We start from the raw sequence: 14,691 nt of genomic DNA on the forward strand, positions 1-14,691 counted from the left end.
ACCCTCTCCAGGTTCTCCACGTCCCTCCTGAAGTGCGGCGCCCAGAACTGGACACAGCACTCCAGCTGCGGCCTGACCAGCACCGCACAGAAGGGGAGGATCACCTTCCTGGACCTGTTAGTGATGCCCCTGTTGATGCATGACAGGGCACGGTTGGCTCTGCCTATTGCTTCGTCGCATTGGCGACTCATATTCATCCTGGAGTCAATCCTGACTCCAAGATCCCTCTCTGCCTCTGTGCTGCTGAGAGGGTCAGCCCCTAACCTATAAGCATAATGCTGGTTCCCTCTCCCCAGGTGTAGCACCCTGCACTTGTCCTCGTTGAACCGCATCCTGTTCAGATCGGCCCACTTCTCTAACCTATCCAGGTCTGCCTGGATGCGGTCCCTGCCTGCCGGTGTAGTCACTTTACCCCACAGCTTGGTGTCATCAGCACACTTGAACAGGGTGCTCTCCACACCCTCGTCCAGGTCGCTGATGAAGATGTTGAACAGCACCGACCCAAGGACCGAGCCCTGGGGGACTCTGCTGCCCACACCCCCCCAGGTCGACATCAACCCGTCCACCACCACCCTCTGGGTGCGCCCCTGGAGCCGGTTTGCCACCCATGTGACCGTGCATTCATCAATATCATAGTGCTTAGGGTCGGAAGGGACCTAAACAGATCATCAGGTCCAACCCTCTGCCCTGGGCAGGAACAGGTGCCAGGGTCATATCACCCCAGCCAAATATCTGCTCATAAGAATGCAACTCTGGGAGTGAATGGGTTGTTCCCCTATTTCTAGTGTTTCAAAGGTTTCAGAGTCAACTTTGGTCCAACTGTACATAGAGCATGACTGGTGCCATGCTCACCTTCTTTAAACACCAGATCATCTTCACTTCTCTCACCAAAACCATGGTGGCTTCTTAATATCTCTCCTTATAATTGGTATTAACATTTCCTATAGCAATTCCTAATATAAAACAAGCCATCACATATGGCATTGGTTTGCTGCCACTCTTGGCAACCTTGGCATCCATGCTTCCCTCTTTGACAATCTGGGCAATAGCAGAGAAGTGAAGCATGTGGTGAGAAAGCCAAGGAAGCAAGACTATTCCCTGATCCTGTGCTGCTGAATTGACAGGGGCACAAGATATATCACTGATGTTTGCACATTTAGATCAGGTTTCCACAGATGGCTGGCAAGGTGCAAATTACCTAGCTAATTGTCCAGCCTGTACAAATGTGAGCTATTCAAAATGCCACTGCTGAACCTGTTAGTTCTTGGAAAAGGTGGTTTCCAATAAACTTGAGAGAGATCATCATTTATTTACATGTACTAAACTAGCACCTCAGCAAGATCAGAACTCCACAGTGCCAAGTGCTGTATAAACACCAAGACAGTGCCTTCCCTAAAAAGCTTACAGTTTAAATAAGATGGTAAAAGAGTTTCAGGATTAAAAAAATACAGTAAGAAAAAAGAAAAGTTAACCAAGCACAGAGCTAAAGAAAAAGAAAAGTTATGATTTTTCAGTAATCGTAAGAACTGGACTTGTTAAATGTGCATTAAAATAGCACCTTTTCTCAAATTTGCTCATTGTGATTTATTTGTATAACTCTAGTATTGAAATCCTTACACATACGGTAGCTCCTTTTACTGGGAACACTCTTTTAAGGTTTACTAGAAAAAATGAGTGATAGGATCCAAGTGATGTCCAATGGACATAAAATTAACTACACTCTGGAGGTCTTGGATACAGAAAACTGAAGATCAGTACAACACCGAGCAAGTTCTCCACTTACTGAAGTTGGCCAGTTTGTTCCACAGATGCAAAACAGTCACTAGTTTATGAACCATTTTGCTGGTGCTTAGAATATTAATAACCATTTTAGCAGAAAGATTGAGATTCAGGCAATGCTGAACCAATTTTTTGGAAGTATATTTGTGCTAATGCAGCAAATAAAGATATTATTTTAATGTCTGTTTAATGATGGGAGAGCTCTGTTTTAAAACCACATGTTCTGATGTTATTGCTAAAGGATCCAAGATGTAGAACTGGATTTTAATTAATAATATTGAAATCTTTCCTTGTTCAAATAGATCAAAACCATTCTGCTACCAAAAAGACTGAAAACCCGAAAGGAGAATTTATTCTCCTATCCTTCATAGTATGACAGGCAAAGTAACCTGTAGGGCGACAGATTCACAGATGTCAAGGTCAGAGTGGCTGATCTCCTATAAAATACAGCTCACAGAACATCCCACGGTAATTCCAGCATCAACCCTATAGTTTTTGTTTGAGCTATAGCATCTTTTCAGAAGATATCCAAGTCCTGATTCAAAGCCTTCCAGTTATGTGAAAATCCACCTTGTCCCTATAGACATTACGCCAATAGCTTTTTCCTCACTACTGGAAATGTTTGTTTTATTTCTACCTAGCCTGAATCCGTGCCTTTAGCTTCCACCACTTTATCAGTTATGTTTCTTTTGCTGAAAAGCCTTCTCCTATCAAAAATATATTCCACAATAGGAGTTCGTAAACTGTAATGAAGTCATCTCCTCTTGAATAAGCAAAAAAGATGGGGCTTCTTAATTCAGTTCTTTATCAACTGGGATAATCTGGGATCCTGCTAGAAATACCCACATGAGATTATTTCCCATGAACAATATACCTTTTAAGATCTATCAGATAAATAGATTTTAATCAATTCAACATGGCCTACACTGATTTTATTTAACACTGTTTTATCAGAATGCCATGCCCAACTAAGTCAAATGTCATACGGAAGTTCATTATGGTATCACTAAAAGCCCCACGTTTGTTTGACAAGTTATATTTTGCATACAGCCATGCTGATTTGCATTAATAATGCTACCATCCTGTAGTTCTTTACTGATCATATCCCATTTCAGTCTTTGCATGATTTTACCTGACACTCTGTCCAATTAATCATATCATACCCTTTTGAAATACTAGCACAAATTTCTTTTTTTCTAATTCTCTGAAATTTCTCTAATATTCCAATGTTTATTATAAATGAACATCAGTTGCTCAGGGAACTCAGCAAATTCTTTTAATACTCTTGGGTGCAAGTTATCAATGGCAGCTAATTTAAAAATGTTTAGCTTCATTACTTGCTGTTCATTTCTACCCTGGACACTGTTAGGGTTGAAGTGCTGTAGCTGTGATGGTCCAAATACACAAGAAAGAAGGACTTTTTGGCGATATCTTTTATTAGACCAACCATGTAGTTGGGATGTATGCTAGGCAAGCTTTCAGGCACCAAGTGCCCTTTTTTCTGGTTGCTGATGGCATAGAAAACATTTTCTTATCATTCTTAGGTATGTATACATCATCCAGCTCCTTTCCAATAAAACTTACTGAAAACTTCTGCCTTTTCTGAATCAGAAATGGCAATTATACCATCCATATCCATATTGGATTTATGCCATTGTTAGGAATTAGTTTGCTCCTAATATAGTTCATTTAATAATGTAATTGGTTTGGCTAACATAGGCCAAGAGCCTTGACTTTCAAGAGCCTTGATACTCTGTCTTCATAGTACATGCTGTAATCACATTATGACTTTGGTTTGCAAAGCCTGTCTTCTGTTCTTCTTCATTTCAGAGGCAAAAAAAAAAGGTGCAGGGGAGGGAAGAGGAGAGAGCGTGAACTAAATACCACTGGAACTATAATTACCATAATATATTACAACAGAAGGCCAAAGACTGTATCCTGAAAGATTGCCAGAATTCCTGCATCTTTTTTTTTATTGTTGTTAATATAAAGCAATTAAGTCCATCAAGGATAAAACATCCTCAGATTTCCTCAAAATACAGCCCACTGAATTAACAATACAGCGTGAAAATTGATCGCTTTGAGTCATACTCTTTTTTGTAGCATTGGAGCGTCTCTATTATGCACATTAACAGAAGGTACGATAGATTCCACTGCACAGAAGAAGCCAGTTGAGTAAATCCCGCAGAATTCAGTAATTAACTGAACTCACAATCTAAGAGACTCCCTTTTAGAAAGCGATTCTCTTAACAAAACATTACCGCGTACAAACTGAGAGAGACATTCACTTTTCGACAAGGACAACAGTAAATGAATAATGAGCCAAGATCTGGCCACAGGCTGAATATTTCATTTTTTTTCTGTTCTACAATTTGTTCCCCCTTGAACTGAGAACACAGGATGAAAATAAAGATAATGTAACATAAGAATGTATTTTGTGTTAAAGGATTTAGCAAAGCATCTTATGAAATAAAAGTAAATGGGGAAATACTTAGGGAGGAAGAAGAGAGAGAAAAGTCAGATAACTTGAATATTAACCCATGAATTCTTAGTTTAAGTGCAGAACTCTACAGAGTCTGGCTAGAGTTTAGCATAGCTACTTTCTGAGTGTACATATTCAAGCACTGAGCTTTCTGAAAGTGTCCCATGGAGACCACCAGATCCATGAACATGACTCAGGGATCTGCTGCAGTAAAGAAGATCTTTGGGTGGAAACAGTTCATTTTTCAGTAAGACTGAGGAACAACTTTCTGAAATACCCAAGAAAGAGACAATGGCTTCCCCTTCAGAAGCTAAGACACCCGGAGCAAGAACTGGGCATCTGCATCCTAAGGTTTTAGACCAGCAGTTGGCAACCGTTGAAGGTTGAAGGCCACAATGACCCAACTTCAGTCAGAGGCAGGTGAGCAAATGGGTGCTAGGGTCCAGCTGCTGTTGCTGCTTCTTCCCACAGTGGGATGGGGAAAGTGACCACCACCAAAGTCCCTGCTCCCCAGGCTGGATCAAATGGCTCCATGGGCTGCAAGCTGTAGGTTGCCAACCCCTGACTTTTCACAGATTTAACCTGGGTAAAGTGAGGTAATCCCCGTTCAAAAAAAACAAAAACAAACCAAACTATGAACACATGATGCCACACAATGCAACCCTAAAAAGAAATTCAGTATATAAAGCAGCAGTAAACGTGCTGCACGAAGTCTAGGCTTAGGTTTGGTTTGTATGTGGCCCTTCTCCACTTCAGCCAGCTACCATCCCATATTATTGCTAGTTGATGGTGACCCTCAGCATGAACAGTATCAACATCCCCTAAGCTGCAAAGAGTTCTGGCAAACCTGTCTTTCACCTGGGAAAACAATGTGGAGCTGTTGCAGATGGCCAAAGCCTTATGGAAAGATGGCAAAGCGTGGCAACATGCATCCTGACTCTGACACCACTGGAGAAAGCTGTTGATCATATTCTGAGGACTGGCAGGTCTTAGGATAAGTTGGCCCAGTACCTTCTTACTGACAACACACGTCTTGTGCATGGCAGGATACACACCAGATTCACCCATGAGAATGTAGCTTGGGATGGTCCAGTTGCCAGCTTCCAGATTACTCCTGCCACTTGCTTGTCCATGGACATCGGGCTGTCAAGCACATCAGGCTGTGGGTTTGCCTTTCAAATCCTCTGTGCAGATTTCCTGGAAGATGGCCTCCCTCATCCTGAAGTTCTTCCACCACTGGTAGTTATCCCATGACTATAGCACAAGCTCATTCCACCTGTCCTCACTATTTTCCAGCACCCAGAACCTGTGGCAACAGACTGCAAATAGTCCCAGAGCAAATGATCCTCATTTGCAGCCAGAATATCCTTACTATCACGGCAGTATATTGCCATGAAAGATCCGGTGGCACAGGCTCATTCAATACTGCTAATGAAACCATTTGTCTTGGCCCTTTGGTGCCAGCCATGCTGCAGCCTGATTTCCAACTGTGCATTGATGTGTATGAGAGTTTGCAGAGACATACATTCCTGGTAGTGGGGAAGTCTGATATCTCATCCCAAGCCAGTACTGGTGGATATGCAGGTGGTTAAGGAGATCAAGGCAGGAGTGGTTCATGCTGCACTGTGACAATGGTGTTGTCTTCTTCCGAGACAGAGACTGCCAAGTAAACCATGGGGTTTTTTCACTGATGACACCGGGAAGTTGAACCTGGAAGCTTCCAAACACCTCCTTCAAATGCTGAACTCTCTGCTGTGGCACAGTACAAGGTGGGAGGCAGGGATCCCAAGGAGGCTGGGATACCAAGCCCCGGGCTGCTGTAGGGCTGTGCGGTATGCCCCACTCCACGTGAATGCTCCATTTCACAACTGACAACAAGCTGCTTATTTGTTTGGGGCAGCCATGTGCAAATTCCTCCTGTGTCAAATCACAAACTTAGCTTGTCACCATCCACCTGTTCATTTGTCCACACCCTAAAATATCTCCTTTGATCTCACCATTTTTAATCTGACCTATATGCAAATGTTATAACACCAATAAATAGCAGTGTGCATCTGAGCAAGAGACAGCGCATTGTAATTCAAAGGAAAGGGTATTCTCTAAAGCCAAAGTAGCTAGCTGACTAGCAGAACACTTTCTTGATGTTTACCAGCATTATATGCTAGAGGGATTACAGATTCCATGTGACAGCTGTTTCTACTCTGCCTGTATTTTAGGAAACATATCAAAAAGCGCTGAGACAATTTCCGAAGAGGAAAGATTTTTCCTGAGGAGTCGTCAAGACTTGTTTTTAGTGGAGTCCATGTTCTATAAACAGACCCATATACATAGGTTCCTGACTGCGGCACTTCATTGCTTGACACCTTTGGAGCACAAGTCTAGGAGGATGTACACTGCAGAGCCAAGATGCCAATGCTACCGAAAGAGTTGCTATGTAAAAAATGTAAGAGTTCACAGATCTCAGAGTTCACAAACAAATACCCCATGTGGATCTGAGCATCTTAAAAGAACACACTCAATGACCTTTTGCTGTGGAAGATACCTTAGGTACATAAAGGGCACCCAACAGAAGGCAAAGTAGACTTTAAAGGATGCTCTTCATCAGCTGAATAGGCTGTGAAGACTGTGATACATTTTGTGTCACAGGTGTGGGGTGGCATCACATGCACGCAGACACCGATCTGTAACATATCAGCATCTGACTACTGGACTTAAATCAGTGTGAACCCCAGATGCTGGAACGTGAGCTTTCCTTAACTTATGGCAAGAAGTAACATAGTGGATAATGAGCATCTTCTGGGTGAGAAATCCAGCCGGAACCAGTGATTACAGAGCACTCAAAATCTGATCTTGTCGGCCTCTCCTGGCTTATGTCCACAGAGGATATAAGCCCCGATACAACCACAGCAGATGGAAAGATTCAATGCACGTTGGAGCCTGGGACAGAAGATGCAAAGTAATATCCCTGCATGCTGCCTCTTTAGAAGGCAAGCAAGATGTCTGGGTGTGCAGCCAAAGATTTGTAAGAGCAGTGGTAAAAGCACTCAGATAAGTGGTACAACACATCCATGCCTCAGTGCTATATATTTGAGATCTGGAAGGGAAGAATTCCCAAGGAAGTTCAGTCTGATCCCCCCCGCCCTCCCAGCATTTTCTCAGCATACTCAGGCAGTTTAAGATAAGCCTCTAGAATAGTTCAAAGAACTCTCCAGGGAGCAGAGATTATAGAAAGAGCTGGAGGAAGAGCAAATGAATCAAAACAAAGACTCTGTGGATTAAGAATGTGTACAAATAATGTCTGCTAGAAAGGTTTTAAATATTTCTTAAATCTCCTTCAGTTTGAAAAGGCTGCTGGATAGCTTAGTGAATATTGTCAAATCTGTTAAGACGTGTTAACAAAGGGGGCACCAGGCTGATAAATTACAGACTGCTGCAATTTGCAATTCTCTTTCAACTTACTGAATTCTCACATTCTCGCTGCACCAGCTATAATGATTTGTTTACTGGTGGCGGAGTAAAGCTTTATACAGTCAACTCTGACATAAGAAAAACCCTCTGACTTTTGACTGGTTAGTCCCCAAACCAATTCCTTCCTGCTGGGAAAAGGCTAGCAAGAGCTAGGCTTTTAGAAGAGATCAGCAGACACAATCACAGTCAGATTTTTTCCAAAGACTATAACTCCCATTAGATACCCAACTGAATTAGCTGGGAATTTGTACAAACTTATCAAGTCAGGTGTCAGGTATTGGGGTCTTCTGCAAGTCTGGCCAAAAGCATTACAACAGGCATTGGATTAGCTGCTAAAGATGGAAGAAATAGCTGATATGCAAATCACTGAGTACTTTCATACAGCAAATCAGATCATTTTACAAAGAGCTAAAATGGAAGGGAGGAGAGACTAAGCAGGTATTAATCCCACATGCATTAGGATAAATATAATATACTGGATTGAAGAGGCTGGTATTCAGGATTTAATTTACACAAGGATGGCTTGGTATTATTTAGTTATACTGTCAAACAGTCCAAGGTCACTTATGTGGTTTGTTTTAAATGCTCAGAGCAACTGATCTGTGAATTGGGGCTAATTATTTTTCATACAAAAAATAAAAAAGAAAAGGAAAAAAAACAATGTGAGAGTTGTACTGGTGACCAGAGAGCTGAAATGGATTTAATAATGCAGAAGCAACAAAGGCAATTTCTTAATTGGATAACAATAACAAGTGTTGGAGACACTCAAAAATTGCTACAAATTGGCTTTGGATTAAATTCAATTCAATCTCGTCAACAAAGATACAAAAAGCTGAAGGTCTGGAAACAAAGGGTGAAGATAAACAGCACCATATTGTGTTGTGAGGAGGTGACTGGGGACTCAGCCCAGAGGCCAGCTTATGGTCTGAAAAGAGCAGTCAGGAGGGCATTATATCATCTACCGATGGCACAGGACCAAAGATCCTTGTCCCCATTGTGTAGGAGCATGAGAATGAGAAATAAAAGTTTCAATCCTCTCAGTTCTGTTACTCACCTCTCTACCTATACCAAATCTAGCCATGAAATGGCCTGCTGATGGGGTGCAGTACCAAATCTAGGGGTGGATCCAGGATTTGGCAAAATGGGGGGGGGGGCGCACGAGTAGCAACCTGAGCTGTAGAAGTGGCTGCACCCCCACTCCCAGCCTTTCTCCCTCCTTCCACTACTGCAGGCACACTGTGCTGCTGAAGCCTCTGGAGACTGTCTGAAGTCCCTGAAGCAGGTAAGAATCTCCTCTCGTTTCCTTCCATGCTTACAATCATGTTCCCTCTCCCCTCTCCTCTCCCACAATCAGCACTGCTGCTTTCTCCCCTGTCCCGTGGAAGGGGGAAGCTTCAGAGCTGCTTCTGCCTGATTCAGCTGGGCTTTGCTGGGACAGCGGCAGCTGCAACGGGTGGGGGCTTCCCCCTTTCTTTGCCTGCTCCTGGGGGGACCGGGCAGGGTGAAGGAGCTCCCCCTCTCCACTGCCTCTGTCTCTGTCCTGGACGAACCCAGCCTCTGTGCAGCCCAGCAGGGACAGGCAGGAGCAGCTCTGAAGCTTCCCCAGACCCTAGGACAGTGGGGACAGTAGCAGTGAGCAGGGGAGGAAGGGGTGGTGGGGAGGGGGCATGCCTCTGAGCACAGAGGGGAAAGGAGAGGGGATTCTTGACTGCTTTGGAGATTCCCACGGTGCACTCCAGCCTGAAATGGGAGTGCAGCTGCCCCTTGCCAGATCCCAGGTAACAGCATGAGCAAACAGATTCATAGATGCTAGGGTCGGAAAGGACCTCAACAGATCATCAAGTCTGACCCCCTGCCTAGGCAGGAAAGAGTGCTGGGGTCAGATAACCCCAGCCAGATGCCTATCCAGCCTTCTCTTAAAGGCCCCCAAGGTAGGAGAGAGCACTACCTCCCTTGGAAGCCCATTCCAAATTTTGGCCACCCTTACCATAAAGAAACATCATACATACTAAAATCTGTTGTTGAGGTAACAGCAGCAGCACCATCCATATTATTTGGGCTAACAAATAATGGCAGCTTCAAATTCTCCCACTGAGAAAGGTTTTATGCTGGAGCCACATTGACTAGTTCTGTCCCATTAAATACAGAGGTCACTCAGTGGTCAAAGGCCACAAAGGACAGGCATCGAGAGAAGATTTTCCCTTCTGGCTGGACTCTGGCATCTCTGTTGCTGGAAGCAGTGATAAGTTGTGCAGTCCCAGCACAAGCAGTCTGGGAGGTGTAATTCCACGTGGGGTTTTGTCCTCTTCTGCGGCATATACAGAAGTTTATGGGTGTGCTTCAGTAGTGACTAACAAAGGCAGCCCTTCTCGTTCAAATACTAGAGGCTAATATTTTAATATACCCAGGTCCCAGATTCAGTCCTTTCTTGCAACATCCCAGAAGCACAGTGAAATAGATTAATTTTTCCTGGGGTTACAGGATGTGCACAGGACACTGGACTTGATGACCCATAAGATCTCTTTCAGCCCTGTGCCTCTGTATAAGTGCTATTCAGACAGATCCCTGGTGCATCAGCCTGGGCCTCTGGGCAAATGTGAGAAGAGGTGGGACCAGAGCTTTGTCTCTTTCCTGACCCTTTTTCAGCATTTTGCTCTCCAAGCATTGCAAGGTGAGGGGGGCTTTTGAGTTCACCCTCTGCCTCTGTGCAAGCCTGCTGACAAATGAGTCCTGATTAAATAGGGGAAATGTCTGTCCAGATAATATTAACTTGACTTTTTGAGTTTGATGATGTGGTTGTAGAGCCACTGGCCATCATCTTTGAAAACTCATGCCGATTGCAAGGGGTCCCAGATGACTGGAAAAGAAAAAATATAGTGCCTATATTTAAGAAAGGGAAAAAAGAGCATCCAAGGAACTACAGACTGGTCAGCCTCACCTCAGTCCCTGAAAAAATCAGAGCAGATCTTCAAGAAATCCATTTCTAAGGACTTGGAAAAGAAAAGGTGATTAGGGACAGTCAGCATGGATTCACCAAGGGCAAGTCATGCCTGACCAACCTGATTGCCTTCTTTGATGAGATGACTGGCTTGGTGGATGGGGGGGAACAGTGGATGTGGTATACCTTAATTTTAGCAAGGATCTTGATACAGTCTCCTACAACATTTTCACAGACAAGCTAAGGAAGTACAGGTTGGATGAATGGACCGTAAGGTAGATAGAAAACTGGCTGGAGCAGTGGTCTCAGAGGGTAGTAGTCAATGGCTCAATATCTAGCTGGCAGCCAGTATCAGGTGGAGTGCCCCAGGGGGTCGGTCCTGGGGTTGGTTTTGTTCAATATCTTCATCAATAATCTAGAAAATGAGATGGAGTGCACTCTCAGCAAGTTTGCAGATGACACCAAGCTGAGAGGAGTAGTAGATATGCTGGAGGGTAGGGCTAGGATTCAGAGTGACCTGGACAATTTGGAGGATTGGGCCAAAAGAAATCTCATGAGGTTCAACAAGGACAAGTGCAAAGTCCTGCACTTAGGATTGAACAATCCCATGCACCAGTACAAGCTGGGGGCTGACTGGCTGGGCAGCAGCTCTGCAGAAAAGGACCTGGGTGGTTATAGTGGACAATAAGCTGAATATGAGCCAGTGGTGTACCCTTGTTGCCAAGAAGGCTAATGGCATACTGGGCTGCATTGGTAGGTGTGTTGCGCATAGGTCCAGGGAAGTGATTCACCAAGAGGGTAGTGAAACACTGGAACAGGTTACCCTGAGAGGTGGTGGAATCTCCATCCTTAGAGGCTTTTAAGACCTGGCTAGACAAAGCCTTGGCTGGGATAATATAGCTGGGGAAGTTCCTGCTTTGAGCTAGTTTGGTTTGACTAGATGACCATCTCAGGTCCCTTTCAACCCTCATTTTCTATGATTCTGTGAAAATCATATCTACATTTCGTGGTTGTTGTGCCATATATTTGGTGGAAGTTTTCAGTAGCTGTCAAAGACAGAAGTTTTGTTACCTGGTCTTATACTGCAGGGACTGAATTAGGGAAAATAAAAGTAGTAGGAGTTATACAAGCAAATATCATGGGACCATATAAATAAATATATAATGTATATATAGAAATATATTATATAATTAATATAATTCCATAATATAAATATGAAAACCTGGCACCACATTTGGAAAGATGTTTAGGGGCAATCCATCTTGGACAGCAATAATATTTATAATAATATTATTATAAATATAATATTTATAATGTCTTCTGAACAACTTATTAACAGCTTATTAACAGTTAAGCTGCACTGAACCTGCTTGAATGAATGTTGAACAAAACTGCAATATTATTTTATTTGCTATGACCCAGCCGGTCCTGTATTATTACATACTAAAGCCATGGCATTAGGAATGAATAGCTTTAGTGCTGAATTATTTTCCCATGGTTACAAAGTAAAACTGGCTCTCAGTATTATTATTCAGTATTTGTATTGCCTGTGCCTTTTATTTGGCAAGTGGACCATTACATTTTGCTAGAAATTATCTAGCAAAAACGGTAATTTATTTTATTACTTTCAAAGAGAATCTTAAACCAAACAGTAACTAAGAGTTCAAGGAAAGAAAATCTTTGGGCTTTATTGACATTTCAGAATTTTGCCATTAGAAGAGTACGATAGCTGGATGTAAGTTAATGGCTGTGCTGTTTAACGTGTAATGACCTATTTCCTATATGAGAGCTGCAACCTATTAATTTTTCATTTGCTGTCAAGTGCATTTTGATTAGAGCTAAGAAGCTCAAATTCAGTGCAAGTGCTTTATATATAAGACTATGAGTATAAATATTTTTATAACTACTTAAAAAGATCATATTCAGAAAGTGTTCAGGCTCATTTTTTACCTCTCTCAGCAAAAAAGGATCTAATGAGTGTGCAATCCTGTTAAAAATATAATCACTGCTAGGTTTTCCCATGCATTTAACCACACTATATTTAACTCATTACTGGGTGAGTAACTTGAGCATGAATAGTTCTTTATAAAAATTCCTCTTATACTTCAGCTATGTATTATTACCATGTTAAAGCACCTACAGTGCAAGTACATGCATTATGTCTTGTCAACTTACCTGTCATGTTAGGGCTCTGACCTGTAAGTGCATTAAGATTATTGACCAGAGGCCACGTGCTTTCACTGAACTACTAAAAATAAACACAGGGATGTTCTTAGATTCAGAAAAGATTTCTTATTCATAAATATTTAAGGCTTGAGAAACAGAGAGAGAACAATAAGCACTGGAGGTTGAGAATTAAATCTGAGGACAAACTATTCCCAAAACTACCAGCAAAACCCAGCTTGGACTTTTAAGGCAGTGTGCAGCACGGGAGCTCAGCACCTGGTCAGTGTGGGAGCTCAGCACTGAGGTTTCATAGTTTTTTAGGTGCTGGAAGGGATCTTGCAGATCATCTGACCCATCCCCCCTGCACTTGGGCAGGAAAGTCCACTGGGGTCAGATGCCCCCTGCAAGGTGGGCATCAAGACACTAAAAGTTGAATGTTGCCATAAGTGGGTGGGGTACTGAGTCTTCAAAGAGGCCAACATGAAAGCTGGATGCTTCTTAACCCTTCTGGAGGCATGAAAGGACTATATAGATAACCTACAAAATGTAATTGTATCTGCAAAAGAACCTATCACTAGGCCCTCTGGATTTCACGCGGGTTTCAGAGAAACTTTCTACGGAAGAAGCTCACAAATGAGTAAGAATAAATAGTTGCTCGCTGTGTTTGTCTAGGAATGGAAGAATAAACAATCCACATATGATAAACGTGCATTGCCCCCAGCAAAGATGCTTCTATATTTTAGGCTCAAAGACATTTCCTTAGCTGTTAATTTTTTAGCTGCGATTAATTTATTTTTACCCTGACTGTTGCCAATACAATGCAATTGTTTGTCACCATGGGAACCTGCTGTAGTATTTAAAAAAATAACCTAATTTTGTGCCTGCGTGAGAGCCTTCTCTTGCTTTGTATTTGGATTTCAAGACGAAAATGACTTCTACATGCTGAATAACTGCATGCTGGACTGACTGAAATATATCATAGTAATCATGACAAATGACATTACGAGGTATGCTCCAACGCAAAGAGAGCAATAAAATGCTTTTATTTGAAACAAATGAGGATGTAGCGATGCATATTTGCAAAACAGCCATCCATGGATATTAAAACTTGCCAAAGCTCAGCACTTCATTGCCAATTATCTGCACAATGGGTACAAATCTTTCCTGAGGAATGAGAAGAAACGCAATGAAAAGTCTTCACAAGTGTAAGCAGCACAGGAGAGAATTGCTTTTCAAAGGCAGCCTGACAACAAAATATATGCTGTGAAAACTCCTTTGGTTTTGAAGGAAGTCAGGAATGAAAACACAGAGAAAAATCACAACAGGGATTGATTACTGGTCATCTGGATAGAAGACCAAGACCAGGAAAAAGCTAAGAGGAAAAATGTATGTTGACTATAACAAAAAACCTCTCTTACAGTGAACTAGAATAGGCTGTGTGTAATCTTCCAAGATTAGTTGAAAACCCATCATTTGAGATTCTCAAAACTACACTGGGAACTAGGAAATGCTCATTTGGGAACACCTCGTCCACGGCAGGGAGAAGAATCAAAGAATATGAAAGTCCCTTTCTTTCTACTCTATGCTTCTGCTGCAGGATTACACCTATTTTATGATCAAAAGATGGAAAAGGCTTTCAGGCTGGAAAAGGTATCCAGCCCACAGAATAATGGAAACATTTCCACAAGATGCTAGTCTGATGAGCTTGGCATGGTATTTTCCAATCTTTGTTGCAACTACTGTGTAACACGTAAGGTTATAAAAATGCTATGATCCAATTCACTGCGATCTAATCCATCCATAATATTTAAAACACTTTGTAATGTTTCCTTTGCATTTTAGGCAGTTAGAAAACCAA

At 42.4% G+C, this 14,691-nt stretch overlaps 1 protein-coding gene across 1 annotated transcript in view; it reads right to left on the reverse strand.

Annotated features, from left to right (window-relative positions):
* KCNH5 (potassium voltage-gated channel subfamily H member 5) overlaps window positions 1-14,691 on the reverse strand; it is a 287,028-nt gene that overhangs the window by 84,759 nt on the left and 187,578 nt on the right. The gene's annotated exons all lie outside the window — the stretch shown is intronic.

This window comes from Gavialis gangeticus, unplaced genomic scaffold (assembly GCF_001723915.1).
Source record: "Gavialis gangeticus isolate Ggan-Ray unplaced genomic scaffold, GavGan_comp1, whole genome shotgun sequence".
Lineage (NCBI taxonomy): Eukaryota > Metazoa > Chordata > Crocodylia > Gavialidae > Gavialis > Gavialis gangeticus.